A 26,260-nucleotide genomic window follows, 5' to 3' on the forward strand; every position below is an offset into this window, starting at 1 on the left:
AATACTATTTAATGTCGCACTGTTAAAATTTGAAAAGAACTCTACATGCTTAAATAAAATTTTAGGCCCAACCAAAATTATTAAATGTGTTTTGATTGGGATGTCAAATGTTTAAGATGTGCCCAAATTAAATTAATAAAAAATATAGCATTTCCCTCCTAACTTATGATGGGAATTAGAAAAGAATGGATAGTCTAGCTAATAAAGGAGATGGCCTTTCTGGGGTTAATTTTCCCTGAAACGGGACAAAGACTTTTAAGAATCACAAGTTTAAGTCACTAGAGTGCCCCAAGAATTGTCATGAATCCATTTATGCATTCAAAAACTCATTGTTAAAAAACAAGAAATCACAATCTATTCATTAGTTAGGTAGCTTGAACCTTTTCCTTGAAACTTATAATTTTTGTGATGTTAACCACTTATGATAAAAAGTGAAGCAATAAATTTGTTTCCTCATAACTTGTTATTAGTTTCAATCATAAAATGATGGGTTACTTTCCTCATCAAGTAATGGGTTATTTTCCTTGTAACTTGTGGCTTTGTCGAGATTACTCACCATTTCAATCATAAAATGATAAGTTACTTTCCTCATCACATAATGGGTTATTTTCCTTGTAACTTGTGGCTTTGTCGGGATTACTCCCCTTTAAAGAAAAGTAAAGAAAATAAATAAAATTGTTTAAGGTCCACGAGACTAAAACAAAGTTTTAGAGTTTGGATGAGAAAATAGATTTTGGCTTCACACAAATGGAGGTCCTTTCAAATATGAGTTCACTACCATGCCATGCCATGCCAGCCACTCAATTTAGCCACTGCAAGACTTCAAGAGAGCAACGTGGTCATTGGCAGCAGCTGACATAATTTGGCATTAACAGTAGCATGATCATCAGAGCACTCATTGAAGAGCCAAAGTATCAGGGTCTGCCCTTCTAATTCCTTTTACAGCTGAGGGTCGTACAATTTATCGCTCGGATTCCCTCTAAAATCATCATAAAGATATGTTGTCTCCCACTTGAAAACCGTGTTGGCTCTGTTCCAAAGCACTTTTCGTGAACTAAACCATGGATGTGCGCTCATCGTTATTGGTTCTTCATATTCATGCTCTCTATCGATAATGTTAATGTTGTCGTGTCCCCCCACCCTTATTTCCAAATACATTCTAGCATGCCTCTCAATTTATTCTATAATTATTACAAGTTTCGGTCTTCGAATTGCTTTTGGTCAGTACCGATGGAGAAGGGTTTTTTTCGTGTGAGTCGCGTCTATGCTCCTTATGTTACTCTCACCTCCGATTTGGAAATCAACCCAGCAATATATATATATACACACACACACATATACATATACATATATATGTGTGTGTGTGTGTGTGGCATGGGGCAGTAACTTCTTTGAAATAACATATCTATTAAAAAAAATTGAGCCACGTGATCCCAAAGCCTGTACCCTTTCACATCAATACCTAGATGATGAAGATACATTTCACTACCTTGTTATCCAACTTAGATCGACTTTTGTTATGCCTTGCCTTGCTACAGTTCCAATATTTTTCCTTGGATTTTCCAAGAGACTTTTTGTATTTGAGAGGATTTGGATCTACCCTTTTCTCTCTTCTTCTCTTTGTCATTCAATCTTCCATGAACAATGATTGTGAAGCTTTCCACCTCAACTCCTATGAGTAAATCAACCACGACATCATTGAGCATCAATGTCTTTACTGTGGTTGGAATGGCCATTATTGGGTTGTCTCATGAATCTTGCAAAGAACACAAAAGGGTCACACAAGGATCCTCCCCATCAATGTTCACTCCAACTAAGATTAACTAGGTCACAATAGTATTGAATGTCATAGTGTTAAATTTCGAAAATAACTCTACATGCTAAAAGAACATTTTAGACCTAACCAAAATTATTAAATGTGTTTTGATTAGGATGTCAAATGTTTAAGACGTCCCCAAATGAAATTAATAAAAAATACAGCATTTCCCTCAGAACTGATGATGGGAATTAGAAAAGAATGGATAGTGTAGCTAATATAGGAGATGGCCTTTTTGGGGTTGTTCTTTTGTGAAATAAGACAAAGGCTTTTAAGAATCACAAGTTTAAGTTACCAGAGTGCCCCAAGAATTTCCCTAAATCCATTTATGCATTCAAAAACTCATTGTTAAAAAAAAAGAAATAGCAATCTATTAGTTAGGTAAATTGAACCTTTTTCCTTGAAACTTATAATTTTTGTGATGTTTACCACTTATGATAAAAATCAATAAATTTGTTTCCAAGTAACTTGTGATATTTAATATTGTTATTCATTTCAATCATAAAATGATGATGGGTTACTTTCCTCATCACATGATGGGTTATTTTCCTTGTAACTTGTAGTTTTTTCCAGATTACTCACATTTAGAGTTTGAATGAGAAAATGGATTTTGGCTCACTGACTGCCATGCTAGCTACTCAATAGAGGTCATTCATATATAAGATGACTGCCATGCCAGCCACTCAATTTATCCACTTCAAGATTCAAGAGAGAAACATGGTCATTGGTGCTAGCTGATATTGGCATGATCATCGAACCAATCATTAATAGAGGAAACATATCCCTTTTATGGTTGAGGGTCATACAATTTATCGCACGGATTCCTTCTCAAATAATCATAAAGACATGTTGTTGCGCCACTTGAAAATCATGTTGGCTCTATTCCAAAAGCACTTTTGGCGAACCAAACCATTGATTTGCACTCATCGTTATTGGTTTTTCATATTCATGCTCTCTACCAATAATGTGAATGTTGCATTGTCCCACAATTATTTCAAATACACGTTGCCTCTGTAATTATTACGAGGTTCGGTGTTCCAATTGCTTTTGGTCAAAAAAACGTTAGGTTTGGTTTGAAGAAAATGTATCCATGTCCTTATAGAATAATCATAAATGAACTGCACATAATACAAAGACTTAGAAATCAAAGGAACTATAACTAGACTGAATACATGCTAATGGATTAAGTCCAATGACCCATAAAAATTGTGAGAACTAGAATAAAAGTAAACATGGTTTAATTTTCCATACACTGCTGAGAGAAATCAAATTCAAGAGTACAATCATTCAGTGCATTGACAACATTTTTGTTTTTCAAGGAAAATAGGCCCTTCTCACCCATATGGCCCAGTCTCGGTGCCATATCATTAAATTATATATAGGTGAAATGCTTATCAAGTAAGAGATTCTTTAGGAGGTTTTAATTTTGAAGCTATAGACCATATAGCTCTCCTCACTACAAAAATAAAAGTTGTATTACACCGAATAATGCAAGCATGATATTGGATCAAAGTTCCTCCACAAACATTCTTCAAGACTGCCATCGCTCCTTCATCCATCTTACACTTTATGTGAGAGACCACATCATTGATAGTAGTTATCATGTTAGGCCCAAAGCTTGCAAAACTCCATTAATCCCCTTTACTTTAGACTAGTGGAATCTTATCAAGACTCTACCATGGCCTACTATGCTAAGAGGAGAGCCATCATCATCAAGGTATACCATCTCACCATCAAATTTCTCATACACATATAAAAGCCAATACCGATGGGAAGTGATATGGAAGGCAACTTTAGAGTCTACCAACTATGCTCTCTACATCCGATAAGTTGTCAAAGCTACAAAAAATGCATCTCCACCATCCTCTTGAGAATTATTTTCAGATTCATCATCATAATCATGATTTTCATTATAATTCTTCTTTTTCCCTTCCTTACAATCCATTTTGTAATGCCCTGCCTTGATACAATTCCAATATTTTGCCTTGGATTTTCCAAGAGACTTTTTGTCTTTGAGAGGATTTGGATCTACCCTTTTCTCTATTCTTGTCTTTGTCTTCCAATCTTCCATGAACAAGGATTGAGAATCTTTCCACCTCAACTCCTATGAGTAAAGCAACCACGACATCATTGAGCAACAATGTCTTTACTATGCTTGGAATGGCAATTATCATGTTGTCTCATGAATCTCCCAAAGAACACAAAAGGGTCATACAAGGATCCTCCCCATCAATGTTCACTCCAACTAAGATCAACTAGGTCACAATAGTATTGAATGTCATAGTGCTAAATTTTGAAAATAACTCTACATGCTAAAAGAACATTTTAGACCCAACCAAAAGTATTAAATGTGCTTTGATCAGAATGTCAAATGTTTAAGATGTGCCCAAATGAAATTAATAAAAAATATAGCATTTCCCTCATAACTTATGATGGGAATTAGAAAATAATGGATAGTCTAGTTAATATAGGAGATGGCCTTTTGGGGTTGTTTTTCTGTGAAATAGGACAAATAATTTTAAGGATCATAAGTTTAAGTAGCCATAGTGCCCCAAGAATTGCCCTAAATCCATTTATGCATTCAAAAACTCATTGCTAAAAACAAGAAATCACAATTAATTAGTTAAATAAATTGAACCTTTTTCCTTGAAACTTATAATTTTTGTGATGTTTACCACTAACAATAAAAAACAATAAATGTTTTTCCTTGTAACTTGTGATATTTAATATTGTTATTCGTTTCATCATAAAATGATGATTGGTTACTTTCCTCATCACATGACGGGTTATTTTCCTTGTAATTTATGGTTTTGTCCAGGTTACTCGCCTTTAGAATGTGAATGAGAAAATGGATTTTGGCTCCCTGGCTGCCATGCCAACTACTCAATAGAGGTCATTCATATATAATATGATTGTCATGCCAGCCACTCAATTTAGCCACTTTAGGCTTCAAGAGAGCAACGTGGTCATTGGCAGCGGCTGACATTGGCATGATCATCGAGCCAATCATTAAAAGAGGAAAATTATTGCTTTTATGATTGAGGGTCGTACGATTTATAACACAGATTCCCTCTGAAATAATCATAAAAACATGTTGTCACCCACTTGAAAACCGTGTTGGCTCTGTTCCAAAAGCACTTTTGGCGAACCAAACCATGGATGTGTGCTCATCGTTATTGGTTTTTCATATTCATGCTCTCTACGGATAATGTAAATGTTGCATTGTCCCACAGTTATTTCAAAACACGTTCCCTCTGTAATTATTACGGGTTTCGGTGTTCCAAAGTACAATTTCTTTTAGTCAGTACCGATGGAGAAGGTATTTTTTTTGTGTGAGTGGCGTCTATGCTCCTTTATATATATATATATATATCCTGGGCTGTGCTCACTTACCACCATATATTATTGCTTCTGCTAAGAATTTCTTCTCTAGGTCGACTCTCCTTAGTTTAATAACTCTTCATCAATGGTATATTCATCTGAAATATATATTTTGAGGCTTATTACTTCTCAATGGTATTTAACCAGTGGAGAGAGGCTATGCACATTCCTTCAACTTGGTATAGTTAGGATTTGGAAACTATCTAATATAGCTCTCATATGCCCTAAGAGATAAGTGCTAAGTGTGGAAAATGGGGAGCACTTAGGCTCTATTACTTAGTGTTGACCTAACTTAATCATGTCCCTTTTTATTTCCTTTGAACAAGGTTTATGACTAGCCTATTTCCTCTTAGAATGGAAGTGTATATTATTATGGGAAGATATAGGTATCCAAACCTAGTGAAAATCATGGAAAATGAGGGACATGTAATGAGAAGAAGATTATTCTTCCTCGGTGACATGCAGCTTACATAAAATAGTACAAAACGGTAAGCCTAAGGATTAAAGAATGACACTCAAGTCAAGCAATGTTGTATAAGGTCTTTAAAAAGAGCATGGACCTGCAAAATGCTAGATCATAGGAGAAATATAGGGATGTCTCACAGAACGAATAATTTCTTATTGATAGTGATACATCAATAAAACATTTCAATCTTAGCATGAAATGAGATAAAGCCAACATGTGTTGCTAGAAGATTTCAATTTGAATTGAAAATGAGATAGAGCTAGCAAATATGACTAAAATAAGTTGATATAAGCACGAAATGAGATAGATCTGGCATGTATCACTAAAATATTTCAATCTGGTCTTGAAATGAGATGGAGTTAGCATGTATCCCTATAAGATTTTAATCTAACTATAAAACTAGATAGATCCAACATGTATCAATCAAAGATTTCAACCTAGTCATGAAATGGGATAGAGCCAACACATATCATTGGAAGATTTTGACTTGAGCATGAAATGATATAGAGCTAGAATCATCACTATAAGATTTTGATTTTGATCAAGAAATGAGTTTGAACCAGTGATGTATCACTTAGAAATTATGATTTGGTAGCAATACAAAATTTTCTAAGCCAATGATATATTGCTTGAAAAAATCAATCGGAGGTTGATAAAGGAATTATCCACCCTCAAGCTCAGGTCCTAACAGAACATTTACATGTATTGTGATTGCAAGGAAATTATCACCATCTTATATGTAATACACATAATGATCTGATTTGGGTCTCATAAATTAGACCAACCAAATGTCAGTGGAATTCCATTTTGCAACCAATTGTGCCTTGTACTTTCCAACACTACCATATAAGTTAAACTTTTTTTTAACCACCCATTTACATCCAATAGGATTATGTGCATGAAGAAATGGGACTAGGCCCATTGTATCATTATTTTTAAGTGCAACCATTTCCGCATCTATCTTTGGTTCCTCTCTTTCAAAGTTATGGGCTCATTAGTGGTAGAAACTGAACCACAGATACATGTTAAATTAGAAGGACTATAAATATACCTCTATGTTTCCTCCTTAAGGTTTGAGGTGAAGTTTCATCCTCCTCTTCCAAACCCTCTAAACGCTCCTACTCATCTTGTTTACTTCCTATTTCATCTTTCTTGTTCTTGGGTTCTAGCTAAACCACTAAGTTCTTCTGATCCCTTTCTAGATAAACCACCATGGCATGGGGCAGTAAAATAACATATCTATTAAAAAATATTGAGCCACATGATCCCAAAGCCTGTACCCTTTCACATCAATACCTAGACGATGAAGATACATTTCACTACCTTGTTATCCAACTTAGATCGACTTTCGATAAGCACATGAGCATATGGCTCACAACTAAAAATGTGAAGATAGTGAAGTGTGGGATTATTAGGACGTTCTAATTTTGAAGTTATAGGTCATATGGCTCTCCTCACGACATAAATAAAAGTTTTATTACACCGAATAATGCAAGCATGAGATTGGATCAAAGATCCTCCAAAAACACCCTTCGAGAATGTCATCACTCCTTGAGCCATCTTACACCTTACATGAGAGAAAAGAAGCTAGGAACCACATCATTCATAGTAGGTATCATGTTAGGCCCAACTTGCAAAACTCCACTAATCTCCTTTCCTCTAGGATAGTGGAATCTTATCAAGACTCTATCATGGCCTACTATGCTAAGAGTAGAGCCATAATCATCAAGGTATACCATCCCACCATCAAATTTCTCATACACATATAAAAGCTAATGCCGATGGGAAGTGATATGGAAGGCGGCTTTAGAGTGTACCAACCATGCTCTCTACATCCCATGAGTTATCAAAGCTACAACAAATGCATCTCCACCATCCTCTTGAGAATGTTTTTCAGATTCATCATCATAATCATTATTTTTTGTATTATTATTATTCTCCTTCCCTTCCTTCCAAGCCATTTTATAACGCCCTACCTTGCTACAGTTCCAACTTTTTGCCTTAGATTTTCCAAGAGACCTTTTGTCTCCGGGAGGATTTGGATCTACCTTTTTCTCTCTTCTTGTCTTTGTTGTTAAATCTTCCATGAACAACAATTTAGAAGCATTCCACCTCAAGTCTTGTAAGCAAAGCAACCACGACATCATTGAGCATCAATGTCTTCGTTGTGCTTGGAATGGCCATTACCAGGTTGTCTCATGAATCTCGCAAGGATCCTCCCCATCAATGCTCACTCCAACTAAGATCAACTAAGTCACAATAGTATCAAATGTCGTAGTGTTAAAATTTGAAAAGAACTCTACATGCTAAAGAACATTTTAGACCCAACCAAAATTATTAAATGTGTTTTGATTAGGATGTCAAATGTTTAAGATGTGCCCAAATGAAATTAATAAAAAGTATAGCATTTCCCTCATAACTTATGATGGGAAATAGAAAAAGAATGGATAATCTAGCTAATATAGGAGATGACCTTTTTGGGGTTGAATTTCTGTGAAATAGAACAAGAGATGACTTTTTTGGGGTTGATTTTATGTGAAATAGGATAAAGACTTTTAAAAATCACAGGTTTAAGTTACCAAAGTGCCCCAAGAATTACCCTAAATCCATTTACGCATTCAAAAACTCATTGTTAAAAACAAGAAATCACAATCTATTAGTTAGATAAATTGAATTTTTTCCTTAAAACTTATAATGGTTGTGATGTTTACAACTCAATAAATTTGTTTCCCACTAACTTGTGATATTTAATATTGTTATTGATTTCAATCATAAAATAATGATGGGTTACTTTCCTCATCGAATAAGGGTAGGTTATTTTCCTTGTAACTCGTGGTTTTGTCCTGATTACTCACGTTTAGAGTGTGAATGAGAAAATGGATTTTGGCTCCCTGACTGCCATGCCAGCCACTCAATTTAGTCACTCCACGCTTCAAGAGAGTAACGTGGTCATTGTCAGCGGCGGACATTGGCATGATCATCGAGCCAATCATTAAAAGAGGCAACGTATTTCCTTTTACGGTTGAGGATCGTACGATTTATGGAAAGAGCTAACCAGCCATATATTGGGTATTTAATGCCCTCAGAGTAGCACTCGACTTAACGCGATAACACGGGAGCAGCCAAATTCGGCATTAAATAATATTTGCCCGCTCCCATGTTATCGGGCTAAGTGGCGTGCTGCTCTGAGAGCATTAAATACCCAATATATGGCTGGTTAGCTCCAGCCTACGATTTATCGTTCCCTCTGGAATAATCATAAAAACAAAAGACATGTTGTCGCCCACTTGAAAACCGTGCTGGCTCTGTTCCCAAAGCACTTTTTGGCGAACCAAACCATCGTTATGGAGTCGTCTATCGAGGCCAAGGAGTTGCCCGATAGTGAAAAGTGGTCGGAATTTGGGTAAAAAATTTCAGAAAATGTTGTAGAGGCAGTGTTTGAATCGTGTTTTTGATGGTGGAAATGGATTCAGCACCATCAAAAACGTGACCATCGTTATTGGTTTTTCATATTCATACTCTCCACCCATAATGTGAAAATTACATTGTCCCCGGTTATTTCAAAGACACGCTGCGTCTGTAATTATTACGGGTTTCGGTGTTCCAAATTCCAATTGTTTTTGGTCACTACCGATGGAGAGATATTTTTTCACTGGCTCATGTAATGAGGTGAAGGAGTTGCTGAGAAAATCATAGAAATTTGGGTGATATTTAAATAAAATTTGGTAAAGATTTTGTAAATCCAAATTATTCTCGTTAAACTTCAAAATTTTGAAATTTGTTTACCTAGATATTTTTTTACTGAATCATATAATGAGGTGAAAGAGTTACTCCGAAAATCATAGAAATTCGAATCCTATTTAAAAAAAAATTGATAAAAATTTTGTAAATCCAAATTATTCTCGTTAAACTTCAAAATTTTAAAATTTTTTTACCCCCGATTGCGATTACTCTTACCCATCCTGCCCATTCCTCATTCCTCCTCCACCTCGTTAGACGCCTCCTTTTTTCCGCGTCGACTCCTTTTTTCCGCGTCAGTCGCGTCTATGCTCCTTACGTTACTCTCACCCGCGATTTGTCAATCAACCCAGCTATATATATATATATATCCTAGCCTGCGCCCACTTACCATCCATTACTGTAAGATTTATACATATTAATCTTAGCCTGCGCTCACTTACCACCATCCATTACCACCGTCCATTATTGTAAGATTTTTGCTTGACCCAGTAATCGGTTCATGGCAATGGGGAAGGGTTATTCGCTACTTTGCCCATTCCTTTTGGTTTTACTCATTCGTGTTTTGCAAGCTTCTCATCATGAGTGGGATGAAGCTACTTTGTCGACTCTCAGAGTATCAAAATCCAGTTCCTGGCGGCTCACAAAGCATCAAAATCCAGTTCTTTGGCGCCCAGAGAAACTTATAGAACAGCGTATCATTTTCAGCCCGTTAAACATTGGATGAATGGTATATAATTTTATTTGTTTTGTATGTTTTTATTTTTTCCATCTGCAGAAATTTTAATCATGAACTTGGGATTTCCTGTCACTAATGTGTCTGATTGTGCGTGCGTGATGGGCGTTGCGGCAAATTACTCTGAAGATTCAAATGGTGAGTATAAGAAATGAATTTACTCTGAAGATCCAAATGTGTGTCCTTTGCCTTGGGAAGCAAGTGTGGATTAGAGCAGGCTTAATATGCATGATCTGCAGTAGATGCCAGGAAGAGGATTTTATGTGACAGATAATTAAATAACTTGCACTGTAATGATTTTGAATCGCAGCGCCATTGTTCTACAAGGGCTACTATCATCTGTTCTACCAATATAATCCCAAGTCGGTTGTGTGGCGACTCATCATGTGGGGGCATGCAGTTTCAAGAGATCTGGTAAATTGGGTACACTTGGCTGGTGCAACTATATACCCTGATGAATGGTATGATGCCAATGGAGCCTGGTCTGGATCTGCCACTTTCCTACACAAAGGGGGCCCTCCCGTAATCTTATACACAGGATGCAACAATGCCTCGGAACAAGTTCAAGCCATGGCTGTTCCCAAGGACCCATCGGATCCTTTGCTGCGGGAGTGGAAGAAGATCCCGCAGAATCCCATCATGCTGCCTATTGGCATCAACGCCAGTTCCTTTAGAGATCCAACGACGGCATGGTTGGGATCAGACCAAAGATGGCGAGTCCTGGTGGGCGGCAAAAGGGATAAGAATAAAGTGGGAATGGCATTGCTGTACAGAAGCAAAGATTTCGTTAAATGGGTGAAAGCCAAACATCCGCTGCACTCGGCCAGGCATACTGGAATGTGGGAGTGCCCGGATTTCTACCCGGTGTCCCTCTATGGCAGCCATGGCCTTGACACCTCAAGCACGGGTCCTTCTGTGAAGCACGTTCTCAAGAACAGTTTAGACAATACCAAAGTGGACTACTATACAGTGGGCCATTACTTGCCTCAGTTGGACAGATATCTCCCCGACATGGATCTGTCGAGGGCCCCAATGGTCTTAGGTATGACTACGGTAAATTTTATGCGTCCAAGACCTTTTTCGACGATAACAAGTCCCGTAGGATTCTGTGGGGCTGGATCAACGAATCCGACAGCTTGGCGGATGATCTCAACAAAAGATGGGCTTCCCTTCAGGTATCTATATTATCCTAATTCTTACCTGATCTGCTCTGTTTCTGCTTGGTGCATCATAATACTAGGTGCTGTTTGATGTGCAGGCGATTCCTAGGGTTGTGCGGCTTGATCCTCTTACCAGGAGAAGCCTCGTTCAGTGGCCAGTGTCAGAGCTTGAATCTTTGCGCGAGCATAATATAAGGAAGGACCACGTTGTTTTGGAAAGAGAATCGGTAATGAAGGTGGAGGGATTCAACTCAGGAGCGGCGCAGGTAATAGACATTACGAAAATTAATATCTAACTACATATTGTTAAGATTATAAGAATGCATATATGTGTGTGTCGGATTGCATTGAAGAATGCGATGAATATAAGCACACTATATGCATACGTGATTGCATTGCATTGCAGGTGGACGTGGAGGTAGAGTTTGAGTTGGGAGGCGACTATGAAACAGTGGAGGAGTTGGAGGGAATGACAGCTCAAAGCTTGTGCAGTCGCGGGGGAACAACAATACGAAGGGATTCGGGTTGATGGTGTTGGCATCTGATGATCTCAAAGAGAGGAGCGCTGTCTTCTTCAAGATTTTCAAGGGCAGACTTAATGGCAATGTCCACAGAAAGGTGGCCTTGTGCGTGGATCAGAGCAGGTGCAGCAGGCCTATATTTAATATCAAAATGATTGATCACATATTAACTGATCAGGCCTATATTTAATATCAAATTTCACTTAATTGTAATTGTAATTTGAATGAAAATATAATGTGCTGAGGTCAGGTCCACGCTGTAACTGGATGTGGATAAGACGAGCTATGGAGGATTTGTGAGCGTGACGCCCCACCAACGGTCGCTATCGCTTAGAGTATTGGTAAGAACTGTGTAGCCAATTTTCAATCAAAGCTGAGGTTAACATTAATGGAATTGGAGTGGAGGGATTGAAGGTTGATTACTATTCATGTGGGCGCAGGTTGATCACTCAATCGTGGAGAGTTTTGCAGAGGGAGGGAGAACATGCATTACGTCGAGGAGTTATCCCACGCTGGCGGTTAATGAGAAAGCTCATCTCTTCGTCTTTAATTATAACAAATCGCCCCTCCTCCTCCGTCGACTCTCCGCCTGGCATATGAAAACTGCCACCCAAGTATACCAATCCAAGTGAAGTGAATTGTGATGTGGTTGTTTCTCTGTCAAGAGTTGGGCCAAATTCACCTTAGTGCAACCGCCTGGCCTTGGCTTGTGATTCTGTGATCACAATTTTCTTATATTACCGGCCTATGTTACATGATCAGAATAGGAAAATAAATAATTTTTTAGGGCAGTCAATGATATCATCGTCTGCATGGCATGGCATACTGAATCGTGAGGTGGATGTTTCCAGCTCGATATGGTGTGTTCATGTGGATTATAATTATGATTTATGGTGTTTTCAGATGGATTATAATATGATTTATGATGTGGATTTGGTGTTTTTATGTGGATTATAATTATGATTTGGATTTGGTGTTTTCATGTGGATTATAATTAAGATTTATGGCTTATGGGTTACAATGATGATCTAGCGATAATAATGATATAGTGGTTGTTTCATTTTGCAACAATGATATATTTTTCCACATTTAGTCTTCTATAAATTAGGTGATGTATAAGGGTTAAATGTGTTAGTTTGAGAACTCATCTATGGTCTCCTAGGTCTAAAAGGCATTAGTCTAATCGTTATGCCCTTGATTTCATCCTCTCATAAATGTCATGGTCTTCAGATAAGTGTGTGGTAGGAGACTAGTTTCATCCATATTTCTCTTTCTCAACATTCTCATGTGTGGTGGTTTCATAACTCGTCCATGACCATTAATATTGAGAGGTATCTTTTAGGTCTCATGTCCATTTATTTCATCTCTGGCCCACTATTATGAAGGTCTTCTTACCTATCTATGTTGTGAAATACCTCCCACTTGATCGATCTTACTTCTGATCGAAGCCCAAAGACGCCATACGTTGGCCATGTGTGGTGGTTCTACGGCGTTTCCCTGGATGTCAATGCCATGAAGCCTCAATCAAGGCCTAAGGCCATTGATTTCATCCCTCTACCATTGTCATGGCCTTGATAAATGTATGTGGTGCACGCTACCTCCTAGTGGCATGCTATTCATAATGGGGGGCTAAAGATTCCCTACAATAGCCACGTGTTGTAGTTGGATGCCTCATTTATGGACCTACAACCGAAGGATCTTTTTTTTTAAACTATGGAAAATTAGTCCACTTGCGAATATTAGCCCCTAAAATTTTCCATGGTTTTGAGGCCTCACTCATCATTTTCAAGTTGAAGAATTCCACTTAACAATGTTCATTTTCCCATTTTGTGATTTGAGATCATGTTGATGGCCTTTGAGTTGCAGAATTTCAGAGAGTCCATGTGTCCTAGTTCCAAGCATGCTTCATTGTGCTTGAACATCAAAGGGTATATTTAGGGACTATATACTATGAGTGGAATTTCTATATGAGGAGGAGTTCATGATCATCAAGGTTGTGAGTTTTGTTGTCAAGCATATTACATATTTGTTACAACGTATATGCATTATTTGTATATAAAAAAATGCAGTGTGTTCAGATTCAAACCCTTTTCTTTTCACTCAAAGAAAAAACAATTTTACATTTGCATGAAAAATATTGTTTTGTTACTCTATTTAGATTTTGATGTGGATGTGGATGTGGGTGTTTCTCTATTTAGATTTGATGTTTCAATGTTGAAATTATGACTTATGAATCACAATTTTAATGTAATTGTGCTATAATGATATAGTGGTCTCATGCTAGTCTTATATTTTACAATAATGACATAGTGGTTGTGATCATCTTATATTTTGTCATCAACCCAATCAAGCATCTATATGGTGTGCAATACCTCCTAACGAAAATATTACTGGTAGTGAGAGGTGTAAGATCCCCCAAAATGTTCATGTTTTGTGGTTTGAAGCCTCATTTATGACCCTCAAACTTCAGTGGAACCTTTCAAGGCACGGGGTCCTCAATTTTAGTGTCCCTCGACCATTTTTATAATCCATGGTGTGTAATACCGCTTAACAATGTTCATTTTCTGATGTTGTGATTTGAGATTTTGTTGATGGCCTTTGAGTTGGATAATCCTAAAGAGTTCATGTATCTTAGTTCCAAGCATGTTTCATTGTGCTTGAGCCTCAAAAGGCACTATATACCATGAGTGTCATTTGTGTATGAGGAGGATTTCATGACCATCAAAATTGTGAATGTGATATCCCCAACCATTGACCGATTGGACCCAAATAATATTAATAGTAAGAAACAAATAAGCAGCAATTGCCCATAGTTTTTGTTTTTGAGTCAAGTATTGCCCACAGTTTCTTCTAAGCATCTCAGCTATAAAAGGAGGATGAAGATCGAGAGCAAGCGATGGAATTTTTGGGTTTTCTCTTCATCAATAGTTTGAGAGCTCACACGAGTTTGCAAGTAAGTATTTTCAGGTGAGATCCTCAGCTTCTCTTCAGTGAGATTTGATCTCTCACCCTAGGAGGCAACCCAACTTCGGTGGTCCCTTCCATCACCCTAGCTGGTCTGACATATTTTATTTTAATCGAGAGAGGGTTTTTGGGCATCATCTGTTTACTTGGTCACGAGTGTCAGTTTAAATTACCTCTGCAGGATTATCTATCATCAAAGGGAAGTGCATCAACAGATAGATTCAGTTTCTGCCAGACGTCAGAAGGGAGAATAACCCAGCATTCTGATTGAACCAAGAGGGACGAGCCTTAGCCAGCTGATTAAATTAGCGTTCCATCTCCACGGCTAGTGAACGACCTCTTCTGTTCGTGTGGCGCAGAAACGAAATCGGCATCACGAAGGGAGACGAGCTGCCTATGTCCGCAACTGGAGAACATTATGCTCCTGCTGAAAGTCCACAGTTGGAAATCGTGGGGTCTGTTGGAGCCGTAGTCGAATATTGGAGTTGAACTGGACGAGGGTGCCAAACAACGTTTTTCAAGAAAGCGCAGATCAAGATGGGAGCGTGGCACAGAAGGGAAAGAGGGGGCCACGAACCTTGATGGGGGGAGCAACCGATTTAGTCTTGGAGAAGCAACACGCCAATAAAGAAATCCCCCACTTCACCCGTGGTAAAAATGGCCCAGTGAATCGTCTATTCTGTGTTATCTGTTGGGGATTTTTCTGGTAAAATCCCAAAAACAAACAAACAAACAAATTGCACAGAGGCAATGCTCTGTTTCCTTCTCTCCACAGGATCTTTTGTGCACAGGGAAGCTTCAAAATTTGTGTGAGAACAGAGTATTACATACCCAGAAAAATGATTTCTATTCATTAAACATAAATGCCTGATACATATTCATCCTCTTTTACTAAGAGGGATTCACCCAAAAATACATTCAACCAACAAAAATAAAAACAAAACTCTGTCTCTTTCTGAGATTTTACACTGCTGGTGTGTAAAAATCTCTTTTTCTTTTACTGCTGTAAAAACCCTTTTTACATTCACTACTGTGAAATTTTTTTTACATATACTGCTGTAAAATAAATTTACATATGCAGTAAAATTTTACATTAGATTCACAAAATGAAATCCTTTCTCACACCATACGATTTTCATGCTTCCTCCTAGTTTTCTCTATTCGCACTGCTGTGCATTCATATCCTTTTACATTGCATACATAAAAATGAATTTCATATTCACTGGTGTGCTCCCCTGTTTTCTTTCACTACCTCACGCTCTCATTTTTACAATAGTCAACTGCATAAAAATTACACATAAAAACTATCTGCTGCTCCCCTGTTCTTTCGCTGCCGTGAGCTTGCTTCACACTGGTCTTCACTCTATTTCATTAACGCTTTTTCTCTCTTGCACTGCTGTGCACACTTTAGTTTCTCTCTGTTCTCTTTTTTGCTGCAGCGAGCTCTCATTTCACAATGGTTAACAACTCAAGTTTTTTTTCGCTGCCGCACATCCCATGTCCAAAATAAACATGAGAAAAAAAAACATTACAGCCCACTGTTCCATTTTTTTTACGCACTATATTGTGTGTGCTTTTTCATTGTAATTCATATGTTAAAAATGGTCAACGCACACAAAAACAAAAAACATAAAAAATACATTTTATGCCCATGCTTCCGTGTAATTAGAATTTAAGGTTCTACCAACCATTTACAAACCAGGGTTAAATTCCATTTAATTCCCTTTGCAGACAGGACCGACAGTCAGACTCAAACGTTTGATTTACTCCACACAATGCATTTAATTGCTGGCTCGTATGCAGGTTTGAAGCAATCGACGGCGGAGAACATTGAAGTGAATCGGACGGTGGACAAAGATTTCGGGAGGCTCCTTTGTGCTGAACATTAGCGTCCGAAAAGTCAGTTCTGCTGACGTATGTAGAGGACCACGTGGCTGCATTACATTGTATCAGAGTCCACTGTCTGGAAACAGCCAGATGACCAAAGGCGGTCCGATAAGTTTAAGTGGTTTTGCTGAGGCGGTTTTAGGTGCTACGTGCTTGCTGAGTTGATGGCGGATTTGGCCTGCCGTCGCTGTCCACGATTTTGCAGTCGTTGTCCACAACGGCTGCAGTTGGAATTAATATTCCAACACTCCCCTTTAATTTCAACTGTTGGGCATTCAGTCATACCCAGACACTTCCTCACATAGAGGGATTCACTAACACTGTTGTTACAAGAATATCTTCCTCACATAGAGGGATTCACCAACACTGCTTTTCATGCAGTTCCACAAACAATCAAAGTTGTCTTCCTCTTAACAGAGGGATTCACCTGAGACTGTGCTGAAGAGCACCTTCCTCTTGACAGAGGGTTTCACCAAGAACTTCACTTCCTCTCACAGAGGGATTACAACCAGACACTGCTTTAGATGCAGTTCCAAAACAACCGAAAATATTACTCTGTTTTCCTCCTGAGATTTTACACTGCTGTGTGTAAAATCTCAATTACATTTACTGCTGTAAAAACAGAGTTTTACATATACTGCTATAATAATAATAAAAATTTACTTACATTTACTGCTGTAAATGTAATTCCTTACATTTCATTAAAAATCTCCTTTACTTCGTGCTGCTGCACCTCTCTTACTCTTCATGATTGCTATTTTACTGCTGTGTAAAAACACATTCTTTTTCATTCTCACTTCTCTGGAAAAAAATTAACCTTAGCTCTGGTTTCATTTTCATCAGACTGCTGTGCTCCTCCTCACTCATTTCATTGCTCTGTTTTAGTTTTCTTTTATCCGCACTTGCTCTGCATTTCATTGCCCATACATTTGCAATAAACAACGCCCTCAACTCCTTATGCACTGTTGTGCATCTGCTTTCATTCTTATGCTGCCTCCTCTGCAATTAGTACTGATGTGCGTAACAATTCCTCACTGCTCTTCTGTGCATATTGCTTTGCACATATATAAAAAAAAATTTACATATTTTTACACACCTCATATGCGCTGCTACCCATGACATTTTGTTTCTTCAACAAAAAAAAACTTCATGCTGCTGCATTTTTCATATTCACATTACTGTGTGTTTTTACTACATATTCTCCGACAACAAAAACAAGACTTGCATTACCCTTTTCACTGCTGTGTGAAAAATTTCATTGCATTCTCAAACACTGGGCATTTACGCTCTGCTGCGTTTTTCCCTCTTCTCATTTTCCTCTCACTGCTTTGCATTTTCATTGCCAATACAAAACATTTCCATCTGCTATATATTACACTCACTCTGCTGTGAGTATATTCTCTCACATTACATAAAAGGAAAACTACATTCCATTGCTATGCATTTCAATGCATGTCCTCCACAAAAAAAATTCCCATGCTGTTGTGCATTCTAATTTCTAATCCATGTGCTCCACACACAAAAGTTTCCACGCTGCCCCTGTTCTATGTTCTGCCTTCGCACTGTTGTGTGGGTCTCCTTGCTTTGCATTACAATGCATATACAATGCATATGATTCACATCGAATTCATCTTCTTCTTCACTCACACACTGCTGTGCGTTCTACTGCTTCTCATTTTTCTTATCATGCTGCTGCACTTCACATTTCAACGCTGCCCCTTTTCCTTCTCCGCACTTCTGTGCATATTGCATTGCATATGTGATAAAAAAAAATACATTTTTCAACACCGCTGCGTATTACATTTCAGAGGGATTAACAACAAAAAAAATTCATTTGCGCTCTGCTGCGCTGCAATACATCCTCCACGCAGTCTCCATGCCCTACAGATTTTTTTTCTCTGCTTTTATGGCAGATTTAATTCCATATCTCTCCCCTATAACAAGATCTTCATCAAAGAATGACTGTTAAAATAGTTCAGCAATAATGATCAATAATTACAGGCTCCCCCTTAATGTATGCATTGTTTTCTTTCAGCAAAGTTTTCTTAAAAGAAACTTAGATCAGCTTGAGAGCTCAAGGGACTTTCAGACTGTATTTCCTTCTTTCTCCATACTTGTGTAACTTTCTTCTTTTGCATGGGTCTAGCTTGTGTAAGAGCCCATGTTAAGTTACAATCACGTGCCATATGCCCAATGTTATGACACTTGAAACATTCTACGTTGTTCATGAATAAGAATTCATGATTTCTTCTTGTAAAATTATTTCTTGGAGATTGTCGGAGACTACAACATCTATCTCTATGAAATGCTCTACAGTCTTTTGCCTTATGACCAAAGTTTGAGCAAGAATAACAATAACCAAAAAATGAACTTTGGTACCTGGGAGATGGAGGTTTCCTTGATGTACTTCTGAAGTCTTTCTGCCTTGAGATCCTTTGATGATAACCATTGCATCTTGCCTCTTTGACATCAGCTACATTTCTTCTTGGAGCTGGTTTTCTACTTGGAGTTGGATTTCTTCTATTGTACTCATGATCTTTCTCCTTGCCTTTGCTGGAACTAGGAGCATCACAATTTCTTTCTGGCTTCTTCACATCTCCATTGCTTAAAGCATCTTCATTCTTGTTTGAGGGTTCACCTACATACCCGAGTCCTGAATTATCATATGGAGATCTTTGATAGCTGAGCATGTCATCCAAGGCTTGAGAGCTCTTCATGATTTTGTTCATTCCTTCAACCTTTTTCCTAAGGAGGACAATCTCTTCTTCCAATCTTTCACACTCATTATTCTTCTTTGTAAGTTGTTCCTCAGTTTCTTTTTTGCTACGAGTAGCTTCAGCTGCTACTATTTTAAGAGAGATAATATCTGTCTTCATTTTGGAGATTTCTGCTTGACTGCTCTCCATTTTCTTTTCAGCTCCTTGTGCCTGCTTCCTGGCTTCTTGTATTTCAGACTTAAGGGAGGAGACCTCTGCCTTGTACTGTCCAATCTCTACTACAAGCTTATTCACTCTCTTGTGCCTTTGTTCAAGTTGACTTGTCAAGGCATCTTCCTGCTTCTTTTCTCTATTCAACTGATTTGTCATGGACATGACTTCTTCATGATGTTTCCTCTTGCTTTCATCAAGTTCCTTCTTAAGCTTGGCGAGCTCTTCATCCCTTTCTTTTACTTGAAGCTTGTTGAGGTCAACCTTCTCACATTCAGCTTCTATGATGGGTTTAGAATTTTCTTCTTCACTAATGGTCATGGTCAGTGCTCCCTTTGCATGAAGGTCATGAAGTCTGTCCCATATCTCCTTTGCTGATGAATATTTTCCTAGATTCTTCTTTATATAATCAGGGAGTCCATCCAAGATAGTCTTTGCTGCCTTTGCATTGTACTCCTTGGATTCTTTATCCATCTTGCTATCATCAATCACTGATTCCCAAATTTCAATCCCTTCAGACTTTAAGAAAGCCCTCATTTTTATTTCCCATATATCAAAGTTCCCATCGAACCTTGGAGCCTCAAATAGAATGCTTTCAAATAGATTGTTTTCTATTTTAATAGAAGAGGGAGACACAACCTTAGGGGGTTTGGACACTTTCTTCCTTGACATTGCCATTTTTTCACTTTTCAAAACACTTGACTGTGTATCTAAAATGACTGACTGTTTCCAACAGCTACACAAAAAAAAACTTTGAGGAATACCTGGGTTCTTTTGTTGACTGAGTCTTCACTCTGCTGGAGAAGCTGTTGCAGCAAAAGAACTCCTTCCTCCAGCTTCTTTGACACTTCAAAGAGCCTAAACAAGCTCTGTCACCATCAAAGAGCCTGGACCAACTCTGATACCACTGTTGGGGATTTTTTTGGTAAAATCCCAAAAACAAACAAACAAACTAATTGCACAGAAGCAATGCTCTGTTTCCTTCTCTCCACAGGATCTTTTGTGCACAGGGAAGCTTCAAAATTTGTCTGAGAACAGAGTATTACATACCCAGAAAAATGATTTCTATTCATTAAACATAAATGCCTGATACATATTCATCCTCTTTTACTAAGAGGGATTCACCCAAAAATACATTCAACCAACAAAAATAAAAACAAAACTCTGTCTCTTCCTAAGATTTTACACTGCTGGTGTGTAAAAATCTCTTTTTCTTTTACTGCTGTAAAAACCCTTTTTACATTCACTACTGTGAAAAACATTTTACATATACTGCTGTAAAATAAATTTACATATGCAGTAAAATTTTACATTAGATTCACAAAATGAAATCCTTACTCACACCATACGATTTTCATGCTTCCTCCTAGTTTTCTCTATTCGCACTGCTGTGTATTCATATCCTTTTACATTGCATACATAAAAATGAATTTCATATTCACTGGTGTGCTCCCCTGTTTTCTTTCACTGCCTCACGCTCTCATTTTTACAATAGTCAACTGCATAAAAATTACACATAAAAACTATCTGCTGCTCCCTTGTTCTTTCGCTGCCGCGAGCTTGCTTCACACTGGTCTTCACTCTATTTCATTAACGCTTTTTCTCTCTTGCACTGCTGTGCACACTTTAGTTTCTCTTTGTTCTCTTTTTTACTGCAGCGAGCTCTCATTTCACAATGGTTAACAACTCAAGTTTTTTTTCTCTGCAGCACATCCCATGTCCAAAATAAACATGAGAAAAAAAAACATTACAGACCACTGTTCCATTTTTTTTTTACGCACTATATTGTGTGTGCTTTTTCATTGTAATTCATATGTTAAAAATGGTCAACGCACACAAAAACAAAAAAAACATAAAAAATACATTTTATGCCCATGCTTCCGTGTAATTAGAATTTAAGGTTCTACCAACCATTTACAAACCAGGGTTAAATTCCATTTAATTCCCTTTGCAGACAGGACCGGCAGTCAGACTCAAACGTTTGATTTACTCCATGCAATGCATTTAATTGCTGGCTCATATGCAGGTTTGAAGCAATCGACGGCGGAGAACAATGAAGTGAATCGGACGGTGGACAAATATTTCGGGAGGCTCCTTTGTGCTGAACATTAGCGTCCGAAAAGTCAGTTCTGTTGACGTATGTAGAGGACCACGTGGCTGCATTACATTGTATCGGAGTCCACTATCCGGAAATAGCCAGATGACCAAAGGCGATCCGATAAGTTTAAGTGGTTTTGCTGAGGCGGTTTTAGGTGCTGCGTGCTTGCTGAGTTGATGGCGGATTTGGCCTGCCGTCGCTGTCCACGATTTTGCAGTTGCTGTCCACAATGCCTGCAGTTGGAATTAATATTCCAACATTATCCAGGCAGCTTATATCTATAGTTGCTCTTGTTTAATTTGTAATGCACCCAAAATATGGCTGGAGCTATTTTCAATAATGAAATGGATTCCCTTGGACTCAATTTGTGCTTATAAGCGTTGGGTACATTGTTTACTAGAATTTTCAATTCTCTAAATATTAGCTAAAGGTTTAATTACAGTGGTATGAGAGCCACTATCTTGCCCAGCTGTGGGCTGTGGGATGCCAAGAAGGGTGAAACAAAAAAGGGATTACTATCAATGGGAAGGGGAAAAAGGCTATAAATCAAGGCAAAACGAAGACCAAGGAGAGCCAGAAGAAGAAAAACTAATGGGTGATCAGGAAATTTCTAAACTTGTAGATGCATTACAAAAGATTGCCGCCACTCAAGATACCATTATGGAACTTCTTAAACTATAGATGGGGAAAACTAATGTGCAAAGAAATAATAGGGAAGGCGGTTCTCATTCCGGAGGGGATGGTCCGTCACATGAACCGGTCAACATACAGGGCAGCGGTCTATCTGAAGAGCATGCCAACGCTCGGAGCAGCGCTTTCAACTGACCAACCCTACCGTTATTCTTGGATGATTTCTCCAGAGAGCAAGACTCTCTTTCACCAATTGCAAAAACAATTACAACTTAGATGAAGGAGTATGTTACGTTGCCTCCCAATGTTAAAGCTACCTTAACTGTGAATGAATATTACTACATGAGGAGTAAACATCATCGGAAGACAGCCACATATGGGGGCCCTTCGTCAAACAAGGATCTGTAAAAGGCAGTGGGAAAGGTAACTCTTCCTTATTTTGAGGGATCAACAAAATGTTCGGCGCAGTTGTGGGTGCAGAAGCTAGATACATATTTCCAACTCAATCCCATGCGTGAGAAGGATGCCATTAAATACGCCACACTTCATCTTGATGGCGAAGCACATGAATGGTGGAAAAACGACATGGTCACTCTAGGGCATACATGCATCATCTCTTATACAGAATTCACACAGAGATTGATAGAAAGATTTGATAGGAAGGACCTTAAATTGTACTTTCGGGAGCTTACCCAGCTCCAACGGACAGGGAGCTTGGAATCATATATCACAGAATTCCAGATACTAGCAGTAATGGTCACCGACCTCTCAATGGCTCGGACTGTTATGTTATTTATAGAAGGGTTGTCAGAACCTTTGCGTTGTTGGGTCAAATCCTACCAACCTACGACCTTGCGGGATGCAATCAGTGAAGCAAGAGACATGCAAGATGGAGTACCCAAGGCCAGGTTCCTACCCAAACCAAATGTCCCTCAAAAGGGGAAAGAAATCAAGGAGCAACATAGGGAGCCATCCGGGAAGAGCCAGTTGGATGATGAAACCAGGAAAGACCTCAGAAGGAGATGGCTATGTTTCTCTTGTTAGGAACCTTGGGCACCAGGGCATCAGTGTACAAAAGGGAAGGCCCACTATATTGAAGTATTTTCTGAAAGCGAAGATGAAGATGAGCAACCAGAACCGAGTCAAGGAGAATCACAGGGCATGGGGGCAATACAGGACGAGACCCGGGAAGGGATTATTTCCTCTCTCACAGGGGTCCCACAGTATCACTCTCTTCAGATCAGGGGCACTATACAGGGACAGAAAGTAACTATGTTGATTGATGGAGGGGCCTCCCACAACTTCATTGATGCAGAATTTGTAGCTAGAAGGGGACTGTCGACATAAGAGTTTGGGGGATTTACAATTCTGGTCCCTGGAAAGAAGGAGCATAACTACATGCCATGCACTAAAATAGTCCCTAATATGAATCTATCAATGGGGAACTACACAGTTATCGATAACTTTTTTGTAGTGGATTGCCCATACTCTCATGTAGTATTAGGGGTTCAATGGCTATATTCAATCGGGACCCACACAGTAAACTATCAAGTCTTGGAATTTTCATTCACAGCGCCAGATGATAAGAAGGTAATGTTGACAAGAATGCATACATATCTGCCCAAGATTGTGACATCGAATAGGATGGAGGCAGATCTTTGGCATGGGGATATTATATGGGCGGTGGAGTGTAGAATCATGGAAAAGAAATCAACAAAACAACATTAGTATCCCCCTAACATCATGGCATTGTTGCAAAAACACTAGAAGGTTTTCGGAGATATAACCCCAGGACGACCACCAGACAGGGGATTCGAGCACATCATTGAACTAGAGGAAGGGGTCCAAGATGTCATCACTACCCCTTACCGACAATCTAAATTATATAAGGATGAGATAAAGAAAGAAATCTAGGAGTTGTTAGCATTAGGACACATTTGACCAAGCTCGAGCCCTTTTGCTTCATCAGTAGTATTGGTCAAGAAGAAAGATGGATCATTAAGAATGTGCATAGATTATCTGTCTCTAAACAAGAAGACCATAAAGAATCGTTATCCTATCCCCAAGATCTATGAGCTAATGGATGAACTGAAAGGGGCCAAGTAATTCTCAAATATTTACCTTCACTCAGGTTATCACCAAATCAGAGTTGGGGATCAGGACATTCCAAAAATAACTTTCAGATGCCACTATGGACACTATGAATTCCTAGTGAGTATCATTTGTGTTTGAGGAGGATTTCATAACCATCAATATTGTGAGTTTTGTTGTCAAGCATAATGCATATTTTTCAAAGCATATACACATTATTCATATATAAAAATTCGTTAACTTGGGCCATTCAAACCCCTTTATTTTCACTCCAAGACAAAATAACTCTACATTTGCATGCAAAATATCATTTTGTTCCTCTATTTATATTTGAATGGGGATATCGATGCTTTTCTATTTATATTTGGTGTTTCCATGTTGAAATAACGGCTTATGAATCACAATTTTAATGTGACTCTGAAATAATGATGTAGTGTGGTCATGCCACTTATATTTTACAGTAATGACATCATTCTCCACATTTAAACTATATGACAATTTTTTCCAAAACCCTTAATCTTCTTCTTTTATAATAATATATATAATGAAATAAAAATATTTATCAATTTTATTAAAATTAAAATATTAATATATTTGAAAACTACTTTAATAAAAATATAAATATCAATACCATAGATTATATCTAACAACAATATAGAGTGGGTTTTCATATATATATTTCTTTTTATTTATTAAGTCAATATACATAATTATAAATATGACTACGTTTTATTATTTATAAAAAAAATTATATATATGATATATGGAAGTGTGTTAATTCATTTATAATGATGGGTAATCTTGTGTAATGTGTCGAGAAAATCACATGTCCCCAAACATACTTTTTTTTTGTTTTAAAAAAATTCAGATAGAGACGGAACTTTGAAATTTAATAACTAAGTTTTTTTTCAATAAAAAATTACTAATATTAATGGCTAACAATATGAATATTTTTTTATTTTGATCATAAATGATATTAATATACAAATCATTAGTACATTTTATAAAATGTTAATTACTTTTTAGTATACAATCAAGTTGTTTTTTAGGTAACAACAACTATAAAGTAGAAAAATAGTATTGAAGGATCTTTGGACGATCCCTGTTACATCTTTCCACCGTTCCGACAATGAATTGGGGTTATACCCTTTTCCTTTTCTGATCAATTCTTCACCAGTATTTAGAAACAGGAGGCTCGCGTTCTTGAGAGAAATGTGTATCGCGTACCACTTTTCTCCTTCTGTCGGAAGACCTGTTACTTTCACTATTTCACCTTCACTTACTTGTATCTGTATATTTCTCACTATTGTTGTGTTATTGTCCAAATTCTTCATGAATTCTAATGGTATCTCATTATCAAAACCCTATAAACACTCAAAATACTCCATCCATCTAGCTTGAATCAAGATGTTGCGCACCTGTTTTGAACCCTGTAATTGAATAGGTTCATATCAGACCAAATGGACACGCATTGTTATGGTTCAACATGACACAATTTTGTAGTTGGAAGCAACAAAGTTCAAAATATATAATAGTAGTAATTCTGCACGGAGTATAGAGGCTCAGTGATTGTGGCATGCAATGGTATTTGAAAATTCAAATAATAAGTCATTTGTCAGTGCCAACTTGCCCCCCCAATAAAGATAAAGGACGTCTGCGGTCGTTAATCAGGTTTTAATGGATGCTAGGTTTTTCATGATTGGAGGATAAGCTTGTATTAAAGTAGTGCAACAGAGTAACCATCAAAAAGAAAGAATAGGAAGTGGAGTGTATCTATGACACGTGAGGAGATCATTGAGATTTTTATGACTCGTGCGATGTAATGATAACTCAAATTATTATGAT

The 26,260-nt window shown here is 37.8% G+C and overlaps 1 pseudogene; it reads left to right on the plus strand.

Moving 5' to 3' along the window:
- LOC149153885 (beta-fructofuranosidase, insoluble isoenzyme CWINV1-like) overlaps positions 1 to 26,260 on the plus strand; it is a 78,514-nt pseudogene that overhangs the window by 39,352 nt on the left and 12,902 nt on the right.

This window comes from Pinus tabuliformis, chromosome 9 (genome assembly GCF_031772625.1).
Source record: "Pinus tabuliformis cultivar Carrire ecotype Pingquan chromosome 9, CPIR1, whole genome shotgun sequence".
Lineage (NCBI taxonomy): Eukaryota > Viridiplantae > Streptophyta > Pinopsida > Pinales > Pinaceae > Pinus > Pinus tabuliformis.